Genomic DNA, 23,453 nt, shown 5'->3' on the forward strand with positions numbered 1-23,453 from the left:
AGCTGTTGCCATCACTTTGCATCTGTGATCTTCTTCAGTCATTGTTGTTAACAATTTTACAAAGCTCTTCTCCTCTAAAACCATTGAATCAATTAAACCAAACTTAATAAAGTTAAGGCCTACAATAATCTTTACTGGATTGAAGTTGTTGGATGACTCTTTGTAAGAATTATTGCCATTGAAAGGCAACAAATGGCAGTTTTTGACCAATTTCTTGCAAACTATGGTATATGAAAAATAGCCTTTATTTGATGAAATAATTTTATGATAGACCAAGTGAGCGATTCGGGCTCCTGGGAGTCTCTTGTTCAACAGTTCACTTCCATTTCAACAATTAAGCACAACATTAGGAGCAACTTGTTTTCCTGTGGTTTGATAAGTAAGTTCTGTAAATGATGAATTTTAAAATTTTTCTCCTGTTTTTAATTTTAGGTAGATTGTGTTGGATTAGATTATATGTATAATTTTTGTATTGCAGTCATTTCAATCCTTTACTACATGTGTTTAAAGATTAGAATCAAGCAGAAGCTAGTCCAAAGTGATTTATTTGTAACTTTCAAACAAAATAAAGACTGACTGGTCAGAATGCTTAAGAGACAATTAAATGTCAGAAACAGTTTTTGAATTTAGAAGAACACAAGTTCACATTATGATAAGTAAAACAGTGTCTTGATACGAAAGCATTCCTAAGGAAACCAGAACTTCTTTTGAAAGGTCTGTTAAATACAATGAGGTTATTTAAAGTATGAATTTCCAATAGGTAATGAATTATCTTCTTCTTGAGTTTTAGATGAAACTATTTTTAATGCACAGTGTTAATAAATAGATTAACTATTATAATTATATGTTTTATTTACAAATACATATACACTCGTTGAGACGTTTAGGTTTGCCGAATGCACAATACCCAAACCCACGATAAACCAACACTCCAAGCATGCATTTAAATGCACGATAGACAAAGGGGGAAAAATAATATTAACAAATAATGCAGAAAGAAAGAATAGAAAATAAAATTAATGAAATTAAATAATATTATTATTATCATTATTATTATAATATATTAATAATAGCAAAAAATGTAAAAATAACAGTTGAACCAAGGAAATAATCAGGGTACAAAAATAAAAAAAAACGCTTCTATCATGCCTTTAAATGAACGCTTTTATCGTGCGTTTTTTTCTTGCACAGTGTTTAAACGAATGCAAAATGATGTGTAAATGCACGATAAACGATGGGAACGTGAACGCTTCAAGTAGTGTAGTATTCATATTTTTATGGCAAACTTTTTAATATTCATAATATATTTACAACTTCTTGTTAAAATTTAGTTTTATGTGTACATTTATGATTGTTTTATTATCTCAGCTCTCATGTTATTATCATTATTTCAAATGTGTCCTTAGGAATCGAGCTTCTTTTTTAAAGTATAAAATCACTGTGAAAAGTTTGAATGATATTGTTTCAAGATTTTATGAGTTACAAATTACACAATATAGGAAATGTCCATAAACATGAACAATTAAAAATGTAAAAAAAAAAGATTTCTCAGTAATAAGGCTTACACAATTTCATTTTATTGGTAATTTTACTTTTTTGTTCACCTGTCCATAGGCCATGTGAGCTGTTGCCATCACTTCGCACGTGTTGTTTGTCGCTCATAGTCTGTCTTCCTTAACAATTATTCAAACATCTCTGAAACTACTGAATGGATTTAGATGAAACTTAACATGAATGTTCCATAGGGTATCCTACACAAACATTATGCCATTGGGTTATAGTGTTCAGTATGATGGGATCGCATTTGTGTGTCTGTGGTAAAATGTTCATAAACATCTGTTGACCATTGTTGGAGTTATTAACTTGTTTTGGCGTTTTGTTATATGTAATGTAATTTCTATATAAAATCTTATCATCCAGACTAACTAGAACTGAAGTTGACATGAATGTTCCATAGAGTATTCCGCATAGAACAGATGTTGGGATTTTTGAGCTGTCGGAAACCATGGCCGCTGTTACTAAAAATAGAATATAGGGGTCAGCAGAAATTTTTGGCATATATCTAATAAACATTTAGGTTTAGCCAAATTTTGACAGTGGTTAAAGTGTTTATCATGATTAGAATTGATGTAGTCAAATTTTCTTGTTAATTTGTTAGGCCATGTTGGAGTAATTGCCCCTTTTCAACGTTTTTTTTTTAAATTCTTTTCGGACACTACTGGACCAATTAGAACCAAACTTGGTATGGATATTTTTTAAGGTACTCTGCATTATGCAATTAATGCCAATTCTGTCTGACTGTTGGAAAGAAGTATTTCCTTTCGAAATTAGTGACATAGTTGATAACAAGTTTGGTATTGATGTCAGTAGTCTTTTAAAGATAAGTTTGAGTCAGGAGGCATTCCTTGAGGGTGAGCTTGTTATTCTCCAATACCAGATGAAATTTGTTTTACATGTATGACCAACAACAGGACAGGAAACTCACAGTAAGTTGTTCAAAGTAGGACCATCCTGTAAATCAACACTTCATCAGTGTGATGCAATGCAGGTTGCCACTAACAAGTATGAGCTATCGCCAGCCTTCATTTTCTGAAATTGAAAATATAACCATCAGTTGTGAATACAGTGGTCATGACAAAAATGTTGCAAAAGTGGCCTACTACCGGTACATGCAAAAAGACAGTGATGTTAATAGTGATATATCTTAGATAGTTTATCCATCAATTAGCAATTTCAAAGGGATTGACTACTTAATATACACAGAAAGTCACAATATGAGTCAAAATAATGAAACACCAAAAGAAAGAAAACAAAGGCACATAAACCATATGCATTGTATTTAATGCAGGTGGCCACTGACTGGACTTACTATCAGAGACGTTCTATATATATTTTAAAAGCATCATAAAAGTTGTTCCAATATCAAGTGGTGATATCTATAGCCAGGATGAAAACGGACACATATACTTTATTTGGGAACATGTCATTTGAAAATGTACCAGCTATTAACCTTGCTCATTTGTGCTTAGAAGGCTGGATGAAGCAAAGTAAACAACTGTGTAAGGTAATAAAAATAATACAAGACTCCTAGGTGGTGGCTTTAGACTAAAAAGTGAGTTCAGTGTTGGTAAATATTGCCATCTTGCTTAAGGCTAAAAAAAGGCTTAAGTATTTTTTATCTGGTTTCCACGAAAAAAGCATGTGTGGAAGTGTTAAGATTTTGTTTTGTATCTATAGCATTCTTAGATTGTAAAAAATGTTGGTGAAAGTAAGTTGGTAAAAAAGTAAGATAAAAAAGTTCCATAGAATTAGGAAAAAAAGGTTTTTTAAGAAGGAATAATCAAGGCATGTACAATGTACTATCTTTAAATACACATGTATCTAAAAGATTAAAACTAGAAGCTCTAAAGAACCTGAATCGCTCACCTGTCTCGGTAAGCAACATTTCATTTTTATACGCCCAGCTAAGACAAGACATATTATGGTATAGCGTTGTCTGTCTGTCCATCGTCAACGCTACGGACAATAACTTAAAAAACACTTTCACTGACTTATATGAAACTTTGCTGAATTTTTCATATCTATTCACGTACAAGCTCCCTTTCGATTTTTAATAATTTCAGATTTTTCTTTTCTCTGTAATGAATTCTTATATTTAAAAAAGGGGGATTTTCAAGTTTTCAGACAATAACTAAAAAACACATTCGCCTACTTTTATGAAACTTTGGTGAATTGTGTATACATATTGACATAAACTCACTTCCGATTTTTATAAATTTCAGATTCTTCATTTCCATGTAATCGTGGATCGACATTAACAGTAGTCGAGTAGTTTTTTGACACCCTAATTTTGGAGAGGACTCCTTAAATATTTTCATGGAAGTCCTATGGGTAATATAAATTTTGACTTATAAGATCTAAGAACAGAACCATCATGACTGTTGTGGACTACCTATTTTACTTCTGACACAGTCGTGTTGACCACCAAACAAATGAAGTTAGTTATGAATTTTTATACTTAAAAAAGGGGGATTTTTAATTTACTTTTTTTGGGGTGAGTGGATAGGAGTTTATCATATAAATTTATTCAAAGCATAAGGACGAATTAAAAGGGCAAAGGGCGTATCATGCGCTCAAAGCGCAGCTCTTTATTGTAAAAGTGTCCATGATTTTTCTTGGATAAAAGTTCCTAATTTTTATACCCAAGAAACAATCAAATCAATTTTCATTAAATCAATTGTGTCCAGTAGCACAATAGTCCAATAAGGAAATGTTTTAAAGAAATATCGATAAAATAACCAAAAAAATTTCAAAAAGGGAAATAACTCCAATATGGCGTAGCAGACTAACACAAAAATTTGACCACAGAATGAAGTAGATCTCATCATGTTGAACACTTAAAATAATTCATGAAATCTGTTAAGCCATGCTTTGAGTTTATACCTTGAAAGGCAAAATTGATGTATTTTGTAGTTTTCTGCAAATATCTAAAAAAAAAACTATGAAAGTTAGAAAGAAACTTTTAATTATTGAAATGTCCCTTACAATAAGGCCTACTTAAGTCTGCTTTGGTCAAAGTTGTTGGATGACTTCAGATTTTGGTCAGATTCAGTAAATTACAAATTTGTAAATATTTATTTTACACATGTACAGGTGGAGGGAATGAATTCTGTGTATATTTGATGTTTTGTGCTGATCTGTTATTTCAATCCTAAATTAGTTAAATTAAATTACCATTATGAATTGTTGAATTGAATTGAATAAGAATGATTTGAAAGTATTTTTTATTATGTATATTAGTTCATAATTTTATTTCAATATTTGACATGCAAGATACATTTACGTAATGTACAACTAGTCGTCATACACATTTTTTTACTTGTGCAACTGTGATATAAATACTTGATTGTTTCATCTTTTTGTTTTTACCTGAAACATCCTTATAGAGAGCAAGTGTAAACATGATTTCTTGTACATGATTTATATCAAACACTTCAATAAAATATTTATACCAACGGAACTTACTTCTTTTATGCATAAAACCGAGACAAAACACCTTTTGGTTTTGTTATTCAGGCAGGTGATAGATTATCAAAGGTTAACAGGAATCTGGTTTCTGGATTATTCATGGTTTTGTTTGATATAATTTTCTAGTACCTATCAATACTGGCAGTCAGCTATAATTGTAATACATTGTACAATAAAAGATTAAACCTATAAAAGTCTCACTTTGGTCAAAGTTGTCAGACAACTCTTTGTTAGAGTTGTTGCCCTTGAAAGGGCCCTATGATAGAAAAGAAAGAAAAAAACTTTCAATTGATGAAATGATCTTAATGATAAGACCTGCAAAAGTCTATCAAGTCAAATCGTCTGATGTCTTCTTAAAAGAGACTTGCTCTTGATGGGTGAAAACATGAGAGTTTTTTTTTCGGCCAATTTCTTTAAAACTATAAAAGATAGGGAGAAAAACGTTCAATTGATAATATAATCCCTGTGATAAGGCCTACCAATTTCTTCACGGTTTAAATTTGTTGGACATTTCTTTGTTACAGTTATTGTCATCGAAAGGTGAAAAATGACACTTTTTTTTAGTTTTGAGCCCTTTACCTAGAAAACAATAATAGAAAACAAATTCAATTGATGAAGTTATGATAAGGTGTCGGACGACTCTTTGGTAGAGTTATTGCCCTTGAAATACTTTTTTAACATTTATTGTCAGTATATTGAAAACCATGATAGATAAAACTAAATTAATTGATGAAATGATTCGTTTGATAAGATCATCAAAGTTGTATGATGACTCCTTGTTACCGTTATTGCCTTTCAAGGGCAACAATTTACTAGATGAGCGACTCAGGCTCCTGAGGACCTCTTGTTGTAAAAGTCACGGTTTTACTGAAATTGTCAAAACAGTAACAATATTTTTGTGTTCACAATCCAGTACTTGTTCCATTCACGGTCAAGCCGCAATACTTGACATATTTCATTTATCTGTTCATGATAATTTCTCTCGCTTGGCAATGGTGTCTTTGGATGATATCAGCTTTTACTGGATTGTTATATTGATTGATTTTGGTTTAACGTCCTATGGCAGATATATCAGTTTAAGTATAAACGTATAAATCATCCTTTGTACTAGTCTGACAGTCTGGTTCTTTATTTTTCTTGTGTGCAGAAGCAACAGCCTGCATTAAGATATGCCACACCACTAGCCTAAGGACACATTACTTCTACTCCGGACCAACAATCATCACTCAGTCTCCATAAATACCATGTAATGAGTGCTGAACTCTTGACTACAAGCAAATTAAGCAAATCATTACCTTCTGTATTGAAGGTAAACATAATATCATGAAACCACTCCGGTAATGCTATCAATTATTAATAACTTGAAGTTGCATGCGTTGTCCTCAACCACAATTCGTTCATATCGGACAACTTAATAAAGAATGTTCATAAGCCTTTCTATTAGTTCACTTCATTAATTCATGGTTTACTCCTCGAGGGTATCACCCTCCCCCCTTTTTGGACTTGGGATTTCTGTCATTTTAAGAGTGTACTTTAGACTTAGGCAAAATGGAAACGGTAAATACGTCAAAGAGACAACAACCCAACTGGGATGAAAAGTAGACAGCTTAAGGCCAGCCATCGGTCTTCAATGAACGATAAGGAAACCCTCACACCATAGGGCAGGCTGCAGCTGGTCACAAAACAACATTATACACAGGTATACACATGCTAGTATATATACTCCAGCAACATAAAGTAAACTGAAAGTGAAAACGAAATAATACATGTATAGAGAGGCATGAAATTCCTGACTTGGGTCATGCGTAAAAATGCGGCGGTTTCAAGCACCTTTGCGGGATTACAACCCCCCCCCTTATTAAATCTGGTCACACTCTTCTCCATATATATAGCATGTCTAACAACTCTCTTCAAGCATAGAGTCAAAATTTTGTTGACTGAAAACGCATCTCACCATACATGTATATCAAGCCAAACCTGAAAAGGAAAGGAGCACAGTACAAGTCATCAAATGATACATGTATCTATACATGGACCGGTGTATAAAGCTACGTTTTCAATACAAATAGCTTTAGCAAGTATCCATGTTACTTGGCTATGAGTCCTCCCAATTACATGTCATAAATTATCTTACATTAATGCTAATTATATGTTATGGAAATCAATGATATACATAATGTATATGCAAAATATTGACAATTTTTAAAGTGAAAAACTTCAACTACAGGATTTCTTTTCTTTCTATTTCATTCTGTGTTATTCAAAGACCTTTTTTGCTGAAATGACTCATATTGGTACAAGTAGTTAGAAGCAACATACATAGTTTAAATGGAACTTCACATTAAGGTGTTCCACAGGTATGACATATGTGCAAAAATGCGTTTAAATATAACAAATTGAACGAATTAAAACCTTACAGCCAACAAATTGTATTTCCGTCTGGATTATTATGACAATTAATTATGTAAGAATGCTTTCAATTAAGATACGGTGCACTTTAAGTCCTAAAATATATTATGTACATCTAGGAAACAACCGAATAGCTAATTTAATAAATCTTGAGCTATCTCTTGAGTAGATATTTTGACTGCTTACATAAAGAAAAAATGCGGGAAATTTTTCCTGTCATTTTTTCATCGTGTATTTCCAATAAACTTGACGAATCAATATTTTAAGACGGCAAACTTTACAAACACTTTTATTATTATTACTGTTTTTTATGTGCAACACCTTATACAAGTTTTGCATAATTCTTAGACAGAGAATTACTTTTAAAATATCTGAACGCATTACAAAATTAGTAATGGAACGACTGGATATTGAATGCACAGCAAATTTTGTTAAGATTAAATATACCCCCACACTTTAGTGAAAGGACTGTCAGTCCTTCATTCCGTTATTCGTTATTCTTCCCACACCACTGGATCGAATTTAGTGAGACGATTACGTATCTTTATTACATGTTCTCATTGCGTACCTCTTATTTTAGATTTAGAATTTTGTCAGACAAATCAATTTGGGCGTTTCACATAGCAAAAGATGGATCGACTTCGTCATAAATAGGGAAAATGGAAGGGGCATTTCTTATTCGTAAATCCTCCTACGCCATAAAATGGAATTTAATGAAACTTTCGCAGAATCTTTGTTACATGTTCCCATTGCGCATGCACATCTTATTTTTGATTTTGAAACAAATTTTATGAGATATCGTACTTACGTTTTTAACACAAAATATCTCAAAATCTTATATATTTTAAAATATATCTTAAATCTACTAAATTGTACAAGATATCTAAAAATTAGAATATTAAGTAGTACTCAAAATAAGAATCATGCAAAATGTGATTCATGATTGGAAAGTGAATATTTTTATTGTTGATATTCATGTTTAAAATGTTATATGTAGCAGAAATTAACATGTGGTTTTTCATATATTCCTTGTTCTTAGGGGATAACAATTATACAAAATGTACTCCAGCATTCAAAATTAAGGGGATCTGAAATATAATAGAAACTATTGAGTTTCGATTTAATTTATCTCCCAAGAACAGACATATTAGAATCAATGATTATACATCTAATACAAAACATATAATATCTGAATTTCATTTAATGTCTGTCGAAAATATTTATCATATTCTTAAAGCTTATATATTTTGCTACATTTTGATGTATAGATACTTGAATTTAAGTTAGAGATAAATCCCAAATCTTGACAGGACGAACTATTTTCAGGGTAAACATTTTAATTTATTGACACAAAATGCCTTAATTGGATTACTAGTAACTTTCTCTAATCACCATTATCTGGCTTGTAAAATTTTCACACCTTGTTAATCTAATTAAGAAATGACTACACATTTTTAATCTTGTTATTAAGTTGTTTTGTTAGCCCATATGATAAAATGTATAATTGTTCATTCAGATGTGTGAATGTGTTCGTAGGTAACAATTTGTGTCAAAAATCAAATAGTTTCCATTGTATTTCAGTGTCATATACAGAGTTATCTCCCTTAATTGTGAATTCTACATTCTATGTAATCTTTATCTCCTAAGAACAAGGATTATATGAAAAGCCACATTCTGTGGTTACATTTGTTGTACAACGTTTCAAACAAATTATCAAAAATTTACAATTCGCATGATTCTTATCTGGAGTGCATACTTCTTCCAGCTTTTGTGCACCATTGCAATAATTCTCTCTCATACTCATCTATGATCTGAACACAATCAGAATAGCAGGCTTCATTTTTTAACATGATCTTTAACCAAAATATTTCAGATTTTGCGTTCATGGTTTCTTCCAATGGATGTGGGAAGTGTTTTGGAATAACAGAATCCATCCAGTTAAAACCATCCATGTACTGAGCTGTAATTCTGCCCAACAAGAACTTGATTGCTGTCTTATAAACTTTGTTTCTTCATCATTTAGGGTATATAGTTTCATAGATATCAGTTCATCTTCAATGAGGGGTTTCTTGTCGCCCAGTCCTGACAAATCTGCACGATCAGCTGTCCAGTCTGATGCAACAAAATGGTAATCCCTATTTTTGTTGTTCATTCTTATGTCATTTGTTGTAACATAGATATCAAGATTATCACCATTAAATTTGCCATGTTTTCCAGCAGAAATCATTTTGACAATGTTATTAGAGGAATGCTCAGCAAACTGGTCCAAGATGTTACGCTTAGATTCATCTGAAAGTGTGATGTGAGTTCTCTGCAGTCGCTTCAAAAGGTACAGTTTAAATGGCAAGTAATGATAAAATTAAGTGATAAAAAGTAATTGGATAAAAATGTTATACTACACACATGTATATACATAAAACTTTGAATCAAAAGCCATTTGAGGATTATTGGTTTTATATACTAAAAAATAAAATAGAATATTTTTTCCAAATTACAGGGCCCATAAAGAGCATAAAAATTAAGTACAGTACAATGATCGAAGTAATGGAGTAGGCAATAAGAGATTACACACAAGTACTATAATATCACCATGAGCCTCAATCAGAATCATAGCTAAATATGTATAACAAAAACACATTGATATCAAATAACAGTATCAAGACCTATTCTTTTTAAGTTCTCCATAATAGACAAGTTTTCTTGCGTCTACAACTCGAAAAATTTTAAAGATTCATCTAAGTTTTCAAAGTTCTGATATACAAGTGTAAACAAGAGTTTTCAACATGTTCAAATAAAGCATATAACATATAATGAATGAATAATATTTAATATATACTGTTATCACAGATCAGCCTGGCCTGTTCGATATTGTCAATATAATGGTTTATTTGCTAAATATAATATTTTGTGTTGCTTTCATCCTTTGTATAACCTGTACACCAAAGTTCACTGACCTAGCATAAGGGGTTCATGTTGAAATAAACTTATCAGAAAACTTAACATCTAGCTTTAACATTGACCATCACTGCGGGGGTATATATGTGAAATTGGCATAAATTTGTGATGCAATGATGGCAATGAATCTAAACACCAAATATCATTGACTTGGGATATGGGGTTCATGTTTAAATGAACTTATCAGGAAACTTTATGTTAAGTGTGTGGACGCCGCAACCACTGGAAAAGCAAAACATGAGTCTCGCCTTCAGTATTTTGTCGTGGGTGAGACAAAAATTGCACCTGAAGGGAGTTGAACCCTTCACTCATAAAAACTGAGTCCTCCAAGCAAGTGCTTATTTCATATTATATATAAACACACATAGTTCAATCTTTTGATGTAATAATTTACCTTTTAAGTAGGACACTCATAAAATTACCTTATTGTCTGCATGGAATCTTATAGCTAGAGCTGTATAAATTCTTTAAACAGCAGATGCTTTTTTGTTCCTGCAGTTCAATATCATCCCATAAATGGTCCCTACTGTTGACAGCTTTGAGTCCACATCAACTTCGTCACCTACACGTACATGTAAAGCAATTTAAGATTATTTAAATCAGGAATCAGTTGCTCACATACACTAGTATAAAGGTATTTATTTGGAAAAAATTGTGGTATTGAATAGGTACACTGGTAGGGATGGTCTAGTTGGAAAAAAGTTTGCTTTAATATTATTGAAGTCACACTTACCTAGTCACGTTATTGTAACTAACACTTACCTACGGCACATAATAGTATCTCAAGTAATTCTGGGCATCTTGTCTTCATTTCTTCTACTAACTCTTTAAACCAATTTCTCTCAAATAATGTTTCTTGTTTATTATAAAATATAAAATATATTATGTACATCTAGGAAACAACCGAATAGCTAATTTAATAAATCTTGAGCTATCTCTTGAGTAGATATTTTGACTGCTTACATAAAGAAAAAATGCGGGAAATTTTTCCTGTCATTTTTTCATCGTGTATTTCCAATAAACTTGACGAATCAATATTTTAAGACGGCAAACTTTACAAACACTTTTATTATTATTACTGTTTTTTATGTGCAACACCTTATACAAGTTTTGCATAATTCTTAGACAGAGAATTACTTTTAAAAATATCTGAACGCATTACAAAATTAGTAATGGAACGACTGGATATTGAATGCACAGCAAATTTTGTTAAGATTAAATATACCCCCACACTTTAGTGAAAGGACTGTCAGTCCTTCATTCCGTTATTCGTTATTCTTCCCACACCACTGGATCGAATTTAGTGAGACGATTACGTATCTTTATTACATGTTCTCATTGCGTACCTCTTATTTTAGATTTAGAATTTTGTCAGACAAATCAATTTGGGCGTTTCACATAGCAAAAGATGGATCGACTTCGTCATAAATAGGGAAAATGGAAGGGGCATTTCTTATTCGTAAATCCTCCTACGCCATAAAATGGAATTTAATGAAACTTTCGCAGAATCTTTGTTACATGTTCCCATTGCGCATGCACATCTTATTTTTGATTTTGAAACAAATTTTATGAGATATCGTACTTACGTTTTTAACACAAAATATCTCAAAATCTTATATATTTTAAAATATATCTTAAATCTACTAAATTGTACAAGATATCTAAAAATTAGAATATTAAGTAGTACTCAAAATAAGAATCATGCAAAATGTGATTCATGATTGGAAAGTGAATATTTTTATTGTTGATATTCATGTTTAAAATGTTATATGTAGCAGAAATTAACATGTGGTTTTTCATATATTCCTTGTTCTTAGGGGATAACAATTATACAAAATGTACTCCAGCATTCAAAATTAAGGGGATCTGAAATATAATAGAAACTATTGAGTTTCGATTTAATTTATCTCCCAAGAACAGACATATTAGAATCAATGATTATACATCTAATACAAAACATATAATATCTGAATTTCATTTAATGTCTGTCGAAAATATTTATCATATTCTTAAAGCTTATATATTTTGCTACATTTTGATGTATAGATACTTGAATTTAAGTTAGAGATAAATCCCAAATCTTGACAGGACGAACTATTTTCAGGGTAAACATTTTAATTTATTGACACAAAATGCCTTAATTGGATTACTAGTAACTTTCTCTAATCACCATTATCTGGCTTGTAAAATTTTCACACCTTGTTAATCTAATTAAGAAATGACTACACATTTTTAATCTTGTTATTAAGTTGTTTTGTTAGCCCATATGATAAAATGTATAATTGTTCATTCAGATGTGTGAATGTGTTCGTAGGTAACAATTTGTGTCAAAAATCAAATAGTTTCCATTGTATTTCAGTGTCATATACAGAGTTATCTCCCTTAATTGTGAATTCTACATTCTATGTAATCTTTATCTCCTAAGAACAAGGATTATATGAAAAGCCACATTCTGTGGTTACATTTGTTGTACAACGTTTCAAACAAATTATCAAAAATTTACAATTCGCATGATTCTTATCTGGAGTGCATACTTCTTCCAGCTTTTGTGCACCATTGCAATAATTCTCTCTCATACTCATCTATGATCTGAACACAATCAGAATAGCAGGCTTCATTTTTTAACATGATCTTTAACCAAAATATTTCAGATTTTGCTTTCATGGTTTCTTCCAATGGATGTGGGAAGTGTTTTGGAATAACAGAATCCATCCAGTTAAAACCATCCATGTACTGAGCTGTAATTCTGCCCAACAAGAACTTGATTGCTGTCTTATAAACTTTGTTTCTTCATCATTTAGGGTATATAGTTTCATAGATATCAGTTCATCTTCAATGAGGGGTTTCTTGTCGCCCAGTCCTGACAAATCTGCACGATCAGCTGTCCAGTCTGATGCAACAAAATGGTAATCCCTATTTTTGTTGTTCATTCTTATGTCATTTGTTGTAACATAGATATCAAGATTATCACCATTAAATTTGCCATGTTTTCCAGCAGAAATCATTTTGACAATGTTATTAGAGGAATGCTCAGCAAACTGGTCCAAGATGTTACGCTTAGATTCATCTGAAAGTGTGATGTGAGTTCTCTGCAGTCGCTTCAAAAGGTACAGTTTAAATGGCAAGTAATGATAAAATTAAGTGATAAAAAGTAATTGGATAAAAATGTTATACTACACACATGTATATACATAAAACTTTGAATCAAAAGCCATTTGAGGATTATTGGTTTTATATACTAAAAAATAAAATAGAATATTTTTTCCAAATTACAGGGCCCATAAAGAGCATAAAAATTAAGTACAGTACAATGATCGAAGTAATGGAGTAGGCAATAAGAGATTACACACAAGTACTATAATATCACCATGAGCCTCAATCAGAATCATAGCTAAATATGTATAACAAAAACACATTGATATCAAATAACAGTATCAAGACCTATTCTTTTTAAGTTCTCCATAATAGACAAGTTTTCTTGCGTCTACAACTCGAAAAATTTTAAAGATTCATCTAAGTTTTCAAAGTTCTGATATACAAGTGTAAACAAGAGTTTTCAACATGTTCAAATAAAGCATATAACATATAATGAATGAATAATATTTAATATATACTGTTATCACAGATCAGCCTGGCCTGTTCGATATTGTCAATATAATGGTTTATTTGCTAAATATAATATTTTGTGTTGCTTTCATCCTTTGTATAACCTGTACACCAAAGTTCACTGACCTAGCATAAGGGGTTCATGTTGAAATAAACTTATCAGAAAACTTAACATCTAGCTTTAACATTGACCATCACTGCGGGGGTATATATGTGAAATTGGCATAAATTTGTGATGCAATGATGGCAATGAATCTAAACACCAAATATCATTGACTTGGGATATGGGGTTCATGTTTAAATGAACTTATCAGGAAACTTTATGTTAAGTGTGTGGACGCCGCAACCACTGGAAAAGCAAAACATGAGTCTCGCCTTCAGTATTTTGTCGTGGGTGAGACAAAAATTGCACCTGAAGGGAGTTGAACCCTTCACTCATAAAAACTGAGTCCTCCAAGCAAGTGCTTATTTCATATTATATATAAACACACATAGTTCAATCTTTTGATGTAATAATTTACCTTTTAAGTAGGACACTCATAAAATTACCTTATTGTCTGCATGGAATCTTATAGCTAGAGCTGTATAAATTCTTTAAACAGCAGATGCTTTTTTGTTCCTGCAGTTCAATATCATCCCATAAATGGTCCCTACTGTTGACAGCTTTGAGTCCACATCAACTTCGTCACCTACACGTACATGTAAAGCAATTTAAGATTATTTAAATCAGGAATCAGTTGCTCACATACACTAGTATAAAGGTATTTATTTGGAAAAAATTGTGGTATTGAATAGGTACACTGGTAGGGATGGTCTAGTTGGAAAAAAGTTTGCTTTAATATTATTGAAGTCACACTTACCTAGTCACGTTATTGTAACTAACACTTACCTACGGCACATAATAGTATCTCAAGTAATTCTGGGCATCTTGTCTTCATTTCTTCTACTAACTCTTTAAACCAATTTCTCTCAAATAATGTTTCTTGTTTATTATCAAAGACAATACTATGTCCAACTTTGCTCAATTGGGTGAGTTATTTTTCAATAGAGATTGAAATTTCCCTTTTATCAGATACTGATAGCAAGTTTTCCACAGACTGTTGATTTGTTAATGATAAATCCTCAATATCAATCTTTGTTGCTGTATATGAGTAATCTAAAGCCATAGTCTTTTGTGATGTACTACATGTATTTTCCGCTCCAACAGAACAGTACCCATGATCATTTAACGACTCAGCATTATCCAAAGAATGTGGACTAGCCAATACATCTTCAAACTTTTCAGTACGACATGTATTTCTATTGTCAAGAACGAACAACATGTCATTAAAAAACAATTTAATCTTAGACATTTCCTCTGATTTCAGAGGGTTACTTCTTGTAAAAAGTAAAGTATCGAGTCAAAAAAGTCGAATATCGAGTTGAAACAGTCAAGTATCGAGTCATAAAAGTCGAGCATCGAGTTAAAAATGTCGGTATCGAGTTAAAAGAGTCGAGTATCGAGTTGAATAAGTCGAGTATCGAGTCAAGAAAGTCGAGTATCGAGTAAAAAATGTCGAGTATCGAGTTAAAAAAGTCGGGTATCGGGTTTAAAAACTGCATATATATTAATACCAACTTACAGGTAATTCACGTGACAAAAGTAATTTTCAAAACGTTACATAAACAGTAAAAACGTCCATGGTAATAAACTTAAAATGTTTAAAGCGTTGTTTTTAGGTATATCTCTCTTTTTCTTTTCTTTTCTTTTCTTTTCTTTTCAGGGTCTGTACGGCCGAGTCCTAAACGCAAGACACTCCCTTTTCCTTTTTCCTCCAAGCGGTCAAAATAAATCTGTTAAAAACAACTTCATCTAACTTGAATATCAATTGGATAAAGATCTTTGGTATATTTCTTCATAATCTATTCATATTTTTCAGATCAACTTCAGGTCAGTTAAGTGAGGGATTAAATGTGGTCTTAGTGTTATAACGTGATTTTTGTTTTATTTTTCATTCAGGGTTACAGAGACCCAACTGTTTTGATGAAATAGAATATATATATATATATATATATATATATATATATATATATATATATATATATATATATATATATATATATATATATATACAAGAACAACTGTACCGTAAACTGGCTTCCGAGGCCAGCTTATCTACGGTTTTCCGCAAACTGCAGTAAGCTGGCCTCCGATGGAGGCCAGCTTATCTTCGAATGTTGTTGTGAGGATAAGGAATTATGTTTGACAAATGTATTGTATACGAATGAAAAGCGCCGTGTTTGTAGATTACAGAATGATTTTATTTTCAAAAATACATTCATAAATAAGAAATTTATCGCAATTTAAAGACACCTCCCCCCGCGAAAACATATATCTCTCATATCCGGTTTGCGGTCAGATTGGGTATAAGCTGGATCCTATCTTAAAATCAAGTTTTCATCTAGATATTTGCTTTATATGTTATATTTTATTGCACGAATCAACGTATGATACTTTAATCTATATATTTTAAGCATCACATACTAGATATATGTCTCAATTTTAATGTTGTAAGAGATATATATTTGTTTTGCTCGCTAAACATCCACTTTTAAAATATATGTGAACATCCGGTGTCATCTACGTCACAGAAAAATGGCGGAACAGAAAACGAAGCGGTGACCTAGATTCTAATATTGTTTTGTAGGATTTACAAATGGATTTACATCCAAACATGAAGGAAAGCAATTCTTCCGAGCTTAGATTTACACTAATAACAGTTAACAGGTTGGTACATGTATAAATTTATAAGAATCGATGAACAATATATGCAGGGTGGAGGGGATTGTAGAGATTGCGAACACGTGTTTAATTTTGTGATTTTTGTGGTAACAAATTACTACTAATATCAAGAATTTCCTGAAACCTCTTTCGGGATCCATCTATTCAAAGTATATGAATTCTGATATTAGTATAGCTTCAACAAAGAGCACCACAATTAGTAGGCACATACATGTATACATGTACATGTACATGTTATTCACTTCAATTTCAAGAATATGAATACTTATAAAATAACTGTCGTGCATGCATGTTTATACATCTATAATCACTATTAACTGAGAGTAAAACAGTTGTTTTACATACACAGTTTTGTAGTATTGAGACATACTCTCCTGATGCTCAAGATTATCCATCATTGGACTTGTTTACTATATCTTTTAATGACAATATGAAATATACAGCCAACAGAAAAAAGTTAATATCCAATATGTAACAAGAAATGGTACATAAAGTGTGGATGTATAATAAAACCACCAGTTGTATTTGTAATTCCAATAAAAAATTTCAGAGTAGACCTCATTTACTTGCACATACAATGTATGTGTTGTATGGCTTGACACAAATAACCTGAAGAAAGAAAACATGTGATAAAGGATAAAATCATCATTTGTTTTCACTATCTGGCATGATTTGACACAAACTTGACTGAATCAAACATTTATTCTGATTTGCCAACACTCTTTCATGAATTGTATTGTTCTTTTTGAAAGCTGTTATTATTTTAATTGGAGCAGCAACTTGTTCCTTTAAATCTTACTTTTTGTGGTACAATTTATATACATTGCAGAAGTACATAATGGGGTAATGAATAGCATGTTTTCTATTGCTAATCCTCCTTTAAAATTATCTTTCTGATAACTGATAATATTTCTTTGATACAATGTATTTGTATACCTACTACAGAGATTTCAATGATTTAAGTTCTTTGAACTGAAAAAGCAACACAGAGTACAACTAGGATACAATTTTAACAGGGGTTCAACACACTAACTTTCTAATTTGTTTAGTTCTACATTTTTCTTATTTTGTACACAGTCTCATTCCACCTTTTTACTAGGTGTATGTTGTGTTGATCTAAATATTCTATAAATAGTTCACTAATTTGCAGTGTGTAACTGTGAGAGGTTATATTTAGATCCAAAACAAATCCTAGTTATTTAATACATAAATAGAAGTACCTGCACATTTTTATAAACAAGACTCTGAGAACATTAAAACAGACATAAACATCACCCCCTTTCGTAAACAGAGTCAAGGGGAAATGATGGCTGTTGTAGTAAGGCATTTTTCAGTAAAGCTTAGTCCCATCCATTGTCTGCAACTCCTTGTCAACAACTTGCAGGATTGTTATGAAACTTAACAGGATGTTGGATTACCAAATTGGGATATCCATGTTGTCATATGAATTTATGTTTAAAGTAAATTTACAGTTATGTTCTGTTATTGTGTTGTCAACAAAAACAATATTATTGAGTGGGGTGTTTTAGAAATGGCATCAAAACAGTGTGTTAAAAAATACTTCATTTATCCTCCATAATTGTGTCCAATATGAATCCTGGGTCATCATACAGGATTCAATAGGTGTTGGGTATTAGTCCCATTAAGGGCAATGTCTAGTTATATTCTGTCGTCAATCATTTTGCAATTTTGAAAATCAGAAAAATTAAAACATTAATTAAAAATTCCTTCAAACATCTTATTGTGGTATAAGTATATGACATTCCTTTATCTACTTGTGTTTTAAAATGAAATGTGCCTTATATTTATTCCTCTAGCACTTAAAATATGCTCAGTAAAGTGCAAAAAACATTTCCAGAGGTATTGAAACAATCATATTTAACAATTCAGTATATCATTTTGAAGAAAATACAAATCTGTTGTTTGGTTAAATTATTCTCATCATGATATTTCAATGACAAATATATGTACATGTATACATTTACATAGACTGAAATGTAGCACTTGCATGTTTGAAATAATATCTATTATCCTATTTCTGTATAACAGAATTTTTTTTTTTCTTTTTCAGATTCCATCATATTTCCTACAAAGACTTCTTGGATTAATTGTGGTTTATTTTGTGCAAATATAGACAGAAAAGAATATGAGACTGAACTGATTTGATAGTTTCAAATTAGCTGAAGTGTGTTTCATGCATGACTGTTTTATTGTGACAAAGAATTTTGTACACAAAATCTATTGTTTATACTACATATTTTGATGTCTTATAGGAAGTAATAAATACATATGCACACTTGATGGTACATGTTGAGTTGTACATTTATGTTAAGTTACATTTTGTTGATACAAACTATGATGCTATGCTAAATTGTACATGTGCTGTTTATGGTAGTTATTTCAAAATTTAAAGAGAGATTGTGGGAAATATGTCTTTTAAAAGGAACAAGAGGAAAAACAATGCTAAATTAAACCAAAGAAATTCAATTAAAAACATTTTGTTTCTATAGATAGGGCAAAAAATGAAGTACAATCTTACACAAAGTAACACTGTTTACCTCCAATAAGCTGTTTCCCATAGGAAAGCTTCCCACCTAGTCAAAAAATGAATATCCAGTTATACCTCACTAGACTATCTATTTTTTTCTCTGTAAGAATCAATTAATTGAAACATATTTTATTTGTAATAAACAAAATGGATCAGACACAAGTAAAATAACAATCAGTAGATTAAAAATCCGTCTGATTTTACTACATGTTTAAATTCAGTTGAATGAACAAATCTTACCCCCCCCCCTTACCTAAACTCTGGATCCGCCACTGTTGACTGAAAGTGCATGTGTAAATTGTTAAGTTTTTTTTTTTTTTTTTGGCATCCATGTTTTGGATTCTTCGAGTTTTATCAGGTTCTTACAAATACTTATCAATGTACGTAAAAGTTTTTACTGCCAAAAACCTTCCAGTGTGTTATTTACTATATCTTATTTCCCTAAGGTTACCCATTTAGAGGATGGGGTAGTTTTGAAAAAAGTCAAATACACGTATAACATTAATACTGCATTACATGAACAACGTGATTGCTTAGTCCTTCAAACACAATCTTAATTTCATAGGCTTTTTAATCTTAAAAATTACACGACTCAAGCTCCAGGAGAAAAAAAAAACAGTGGTTACATTCCATGTCAGGCGCGTAGGTTCAAGATTCAAGGTCGTTATATAATCTTGAAAAAAAAAAACAATAACGGATGAAAACAACCAGGTCTCACGGAAGGAACACGTATAGACTCGGGTGTACTATTGCAGAACGAGCAGCACTTACCTATTCAAAAGTTCATTAATCTCAAACATGAATGGGTTGTTCATAATGATTTGCCAAATTGATGAAGATTGCAGTGATGATTTAAAAACGTAAAAGACCATTCTCTCTAATTTTTTTTTTTAGTAAATCGGACTTTTCCAAAATAGTTGAAGGAATAGGTTGCATAAATATTTTTTTTTAAATCTTAAAAATCATGGAACCCGCTTTGAGATGCAACTATTTCCGAGACCACTGGAAGGTACAAGTAGTAATCAAGAGAACCAAGATTCTAGCGCAAATCAAACGAATGTTATCAAATGACAACGACTACACACACACACACAGAACAGATTAGTACATACACAGCAACAAAAGTAAAATGGGTAATCCGGACTAAAAAAAGCTGGGAACATGGACCAGTTGCACCGGTAGGGTTACTGCTTTTCTAGAAACATTCGTCGAGTTGCTCATGAAAAGTCAAGTCCAGGGTAGACGAAAGAGCAAAGGAAAACTATTATACACGCTGAACAAATTGGTCGACGCTCATGTAGCAAATTGATACACCGTTATGATCCACGAGTTCATGATGACAACCATAAAACTTCTGTAGTGATGACTTCATTCTTGTAGCAACATTACACTGTTCCAGAAGCCTACAGTAATTGTAAGAAGTCCATCATAGTGCAAAAAGTCTGTGTAGTTACAGCAAGCTCTTTCATACCGTATACGCTGTGGTATGAAAACGTGTGCTGAAGGGATCAACAATTTAAAACAATACAAAATACAACATATCAGCGGGGAGAAAAATTTCTTCATTTTAGTTTTATCCTCGATCATCACTGTCACTGCTGGTATTAACAAATTTAAAACAAAACATTTTCCACAAAATTATCTCACAGCATAAATTTTGACTAACTTTTATAGGTGTAAAACGCTCAAACAGCGGAAGCTTCACGGTGCTTTGCTCCCTGCCCCCTCCCAACTTGGGGCCTTTGGCGGCCCCTTATACTTCTTGACGAATTTGAGCATCTACTTCAAAGAAAGTCTAGCTACGCCCCTGCATATACAAATGTATTAAATAAAATGCTCTTGATTAGGTGATAGCACAGTGTATACTAGTAAATGAAACCGATGAAAATAATGTCTTCCTTACTTAAAAAGGTGTACAGATGACTTACTAAGAGCGTTGGTTGTAAGACGTCTATACAATCAGGAAAAAGGTACACGTAGTCTCAGTAATAAAAAGTGTCAAAACCTCTCTGAATTAGGAAAGGAGGGAAACCCTTCACAATAGTCGCTTATCACATCTTTAAGACAGAGCAAGGGCGATGGAAATGGCAAAAGGCGACAGGGAGAGAAGTGGAGGGAGACTAAAATGTATATTAAAATAATTGTGAGCAGGAAAGCAAATATTGAATGAAATCATAGTTATAAAAAAGCTTCAGTAAAGTGCTATTAAATGACACATATACCCCATTGTTACAGCTTTAGACGGTTGTCTCAGAAAAATATTAATCCCCATACCTTATGATAACTCACGATCGAATGATTTTATGAGCAAGACTTTATTTCAGTCCGTTCAGATGCCGCAATTCTGTTTAAAACCGAGCTGAAACATCTGTAGAATTAATGTAATGAAATTTCGTCAGTAGTCTAAAATATGAAACTTTCGAAGTTATATTGCCTACTGTTATTTCAAACTTTCCCCGATAATTAATCGTCCAGAAAATCACAAATAGTATTTCCTAGAAATTGAATATATATTACTTAAATGTTTCGATGCAAAAGCACTCATATTCAAAACCTTGCATGTAATATATATTCCACAGGACGTTAAACTATAACCGATCAATCATTTAAAGTATGGTGACAACCTTGGATCCAGGATTTTAGATTAGGGGCGCATAGTTTCGCCATTTTAGGTTAAATGTTTGAAATATTCTTCTAGAGTGGATAAAATGTAGATTTCTTTTGTGGTAAAATTGGCAAGAAAATTAAGTTTTCAACCTAAAACCGCCTACATCTACCACTGACAACCCATGCTCAGCAAAATTGGGGGCGGGATGTACCCCCGTCACGCCCCCGCCTGAATCCGCCCCTGATAACCATCTGTTGGAGTGACAACTATTCATACAACTTTGGGTTGATGTAGCTCCCATGCTATGAAATGAAGTGGAATTATAAGGAATATTACCCCTACAAAGAAAGAGGTTGGAACTCCGTTCCTCCAAACACCAAATCGGCACCAAGTCAGAAAATATTTTGCCAGTCAACTTCTAGCACTGCTTGAGTATGGCACCAAGTCAGAAAATAGCTTGCCAGACAACCTTAGCACTGCTTGAATAAAGAAAACATTTTCCAGACTAGCGTTCTGTGGGCTAGCATCCGGATACAAAATCCGAGTAGAAAAAAAAAACATATTTATGAATGTTTGCGTCCCGAAATGCAAAACATCGATTTGCCAATTTAACAAATGTTTATACTGCATAAAATAAATCAATCATTAAAAAGATAACACTCGAGCACAAACAGTGAAAAACAGCTTTTTTCAGTATCCCCCACTTTTACCTCATGATTTGATGTGACATTGCTGTTTCAACAAGGGTGAAGATAGGCAAGAAACAAAGTATAGGGACCATTACGGCGAGGGGTCTGAGGGTCCGGATCCAGGGCAGAGCCTTAAGAAGGAGCGAAGCTCCACGAAGGAAAATGATGTTTAGCTGTTTGAAACTGAAATATCTACTCTATTGTAGACATGATTGGTTGAACAAATATTAAGTCGGGTCTTCATGCATGTCTAGCTTGTGATATCAGTTATAAAAAGAGACACTGTGTAATGCATTTAAAAAAGAGAAATAAAATCAAGTTATGGTTGCAGACTTGTTGATGGACATGCCACCGTGATTAACAGCAGTCACGGCATTGTTCATGTCGTGATCAGTGGCGGATCCAGTGTAATAGTTTTGGGGTTTTGTTCAGGACAAAAGTGAGCAAATATCAGTTCTAGGCTTGAATCTTCTTTCTTCTGGTTATCCTCTTGAAATCCCATTTTGATCCGCTACTCTAGATATAGTTAGATTTTATTTCATGATGAAAATAATCTACCTGCTGGAAACTTGAAAAGATGGCTATCGCCTAAATTATGCACTTAACGACCGATGCCCGACAACATGTTTTGCAGAGAAACTGTTAATTCAGAGAGCTATAGTTTCTGTTGGATTTTCAGAACTTTGTTTATTTTTTGTGACTAAACTGCACTTTCAGTTATGTTGTCAGATTGGGACGCCTTCCTAATCTGTTAGAGCATCTGGCCCAGTGTCCTCACACTGCGCTCTGATTCAGTCAATGCTTCAGTCTAGTCAAAATGAGAAACTG

General features: G+C 32.3%; 1 long non-coding RNA gene across 1 annotated transcript; it reads left to right on the plus strand.

Moving 5' to 3' along the window:
• Positions 1–16,189: 16,189 nt before the first annotated feature.
• Positions 16,190–19,086, plus strand: LOC148600606 (uncharacterized). Its single transcript, XR_015918209.1, has 2 exons — positions 16,190–16,765; positions 18,852–19,086. It is a non-coding gene; the product is annotated as an uncharacterized LOC148600606 (long non-coding RNA).
• The last annotated feature ends 4,367 nt before the right edge of the window (positions 19,087–23,453 follow it).

Source organism: Perna viridis, chromosome 13 (genome assembly GCF_037379345.1).
Source record: "Perna viridis isolate PV_CMFRI_1.1 ecotype Kerala chromosome 13, ASM3737934v1, whole genome shotgun sequence".
Taxonomy (NCBI): Eukaryota; Metazoa; Mollusca; class Bivalvia; order Mytilida; family Mytilidae; genus Perna; species Perna viridis.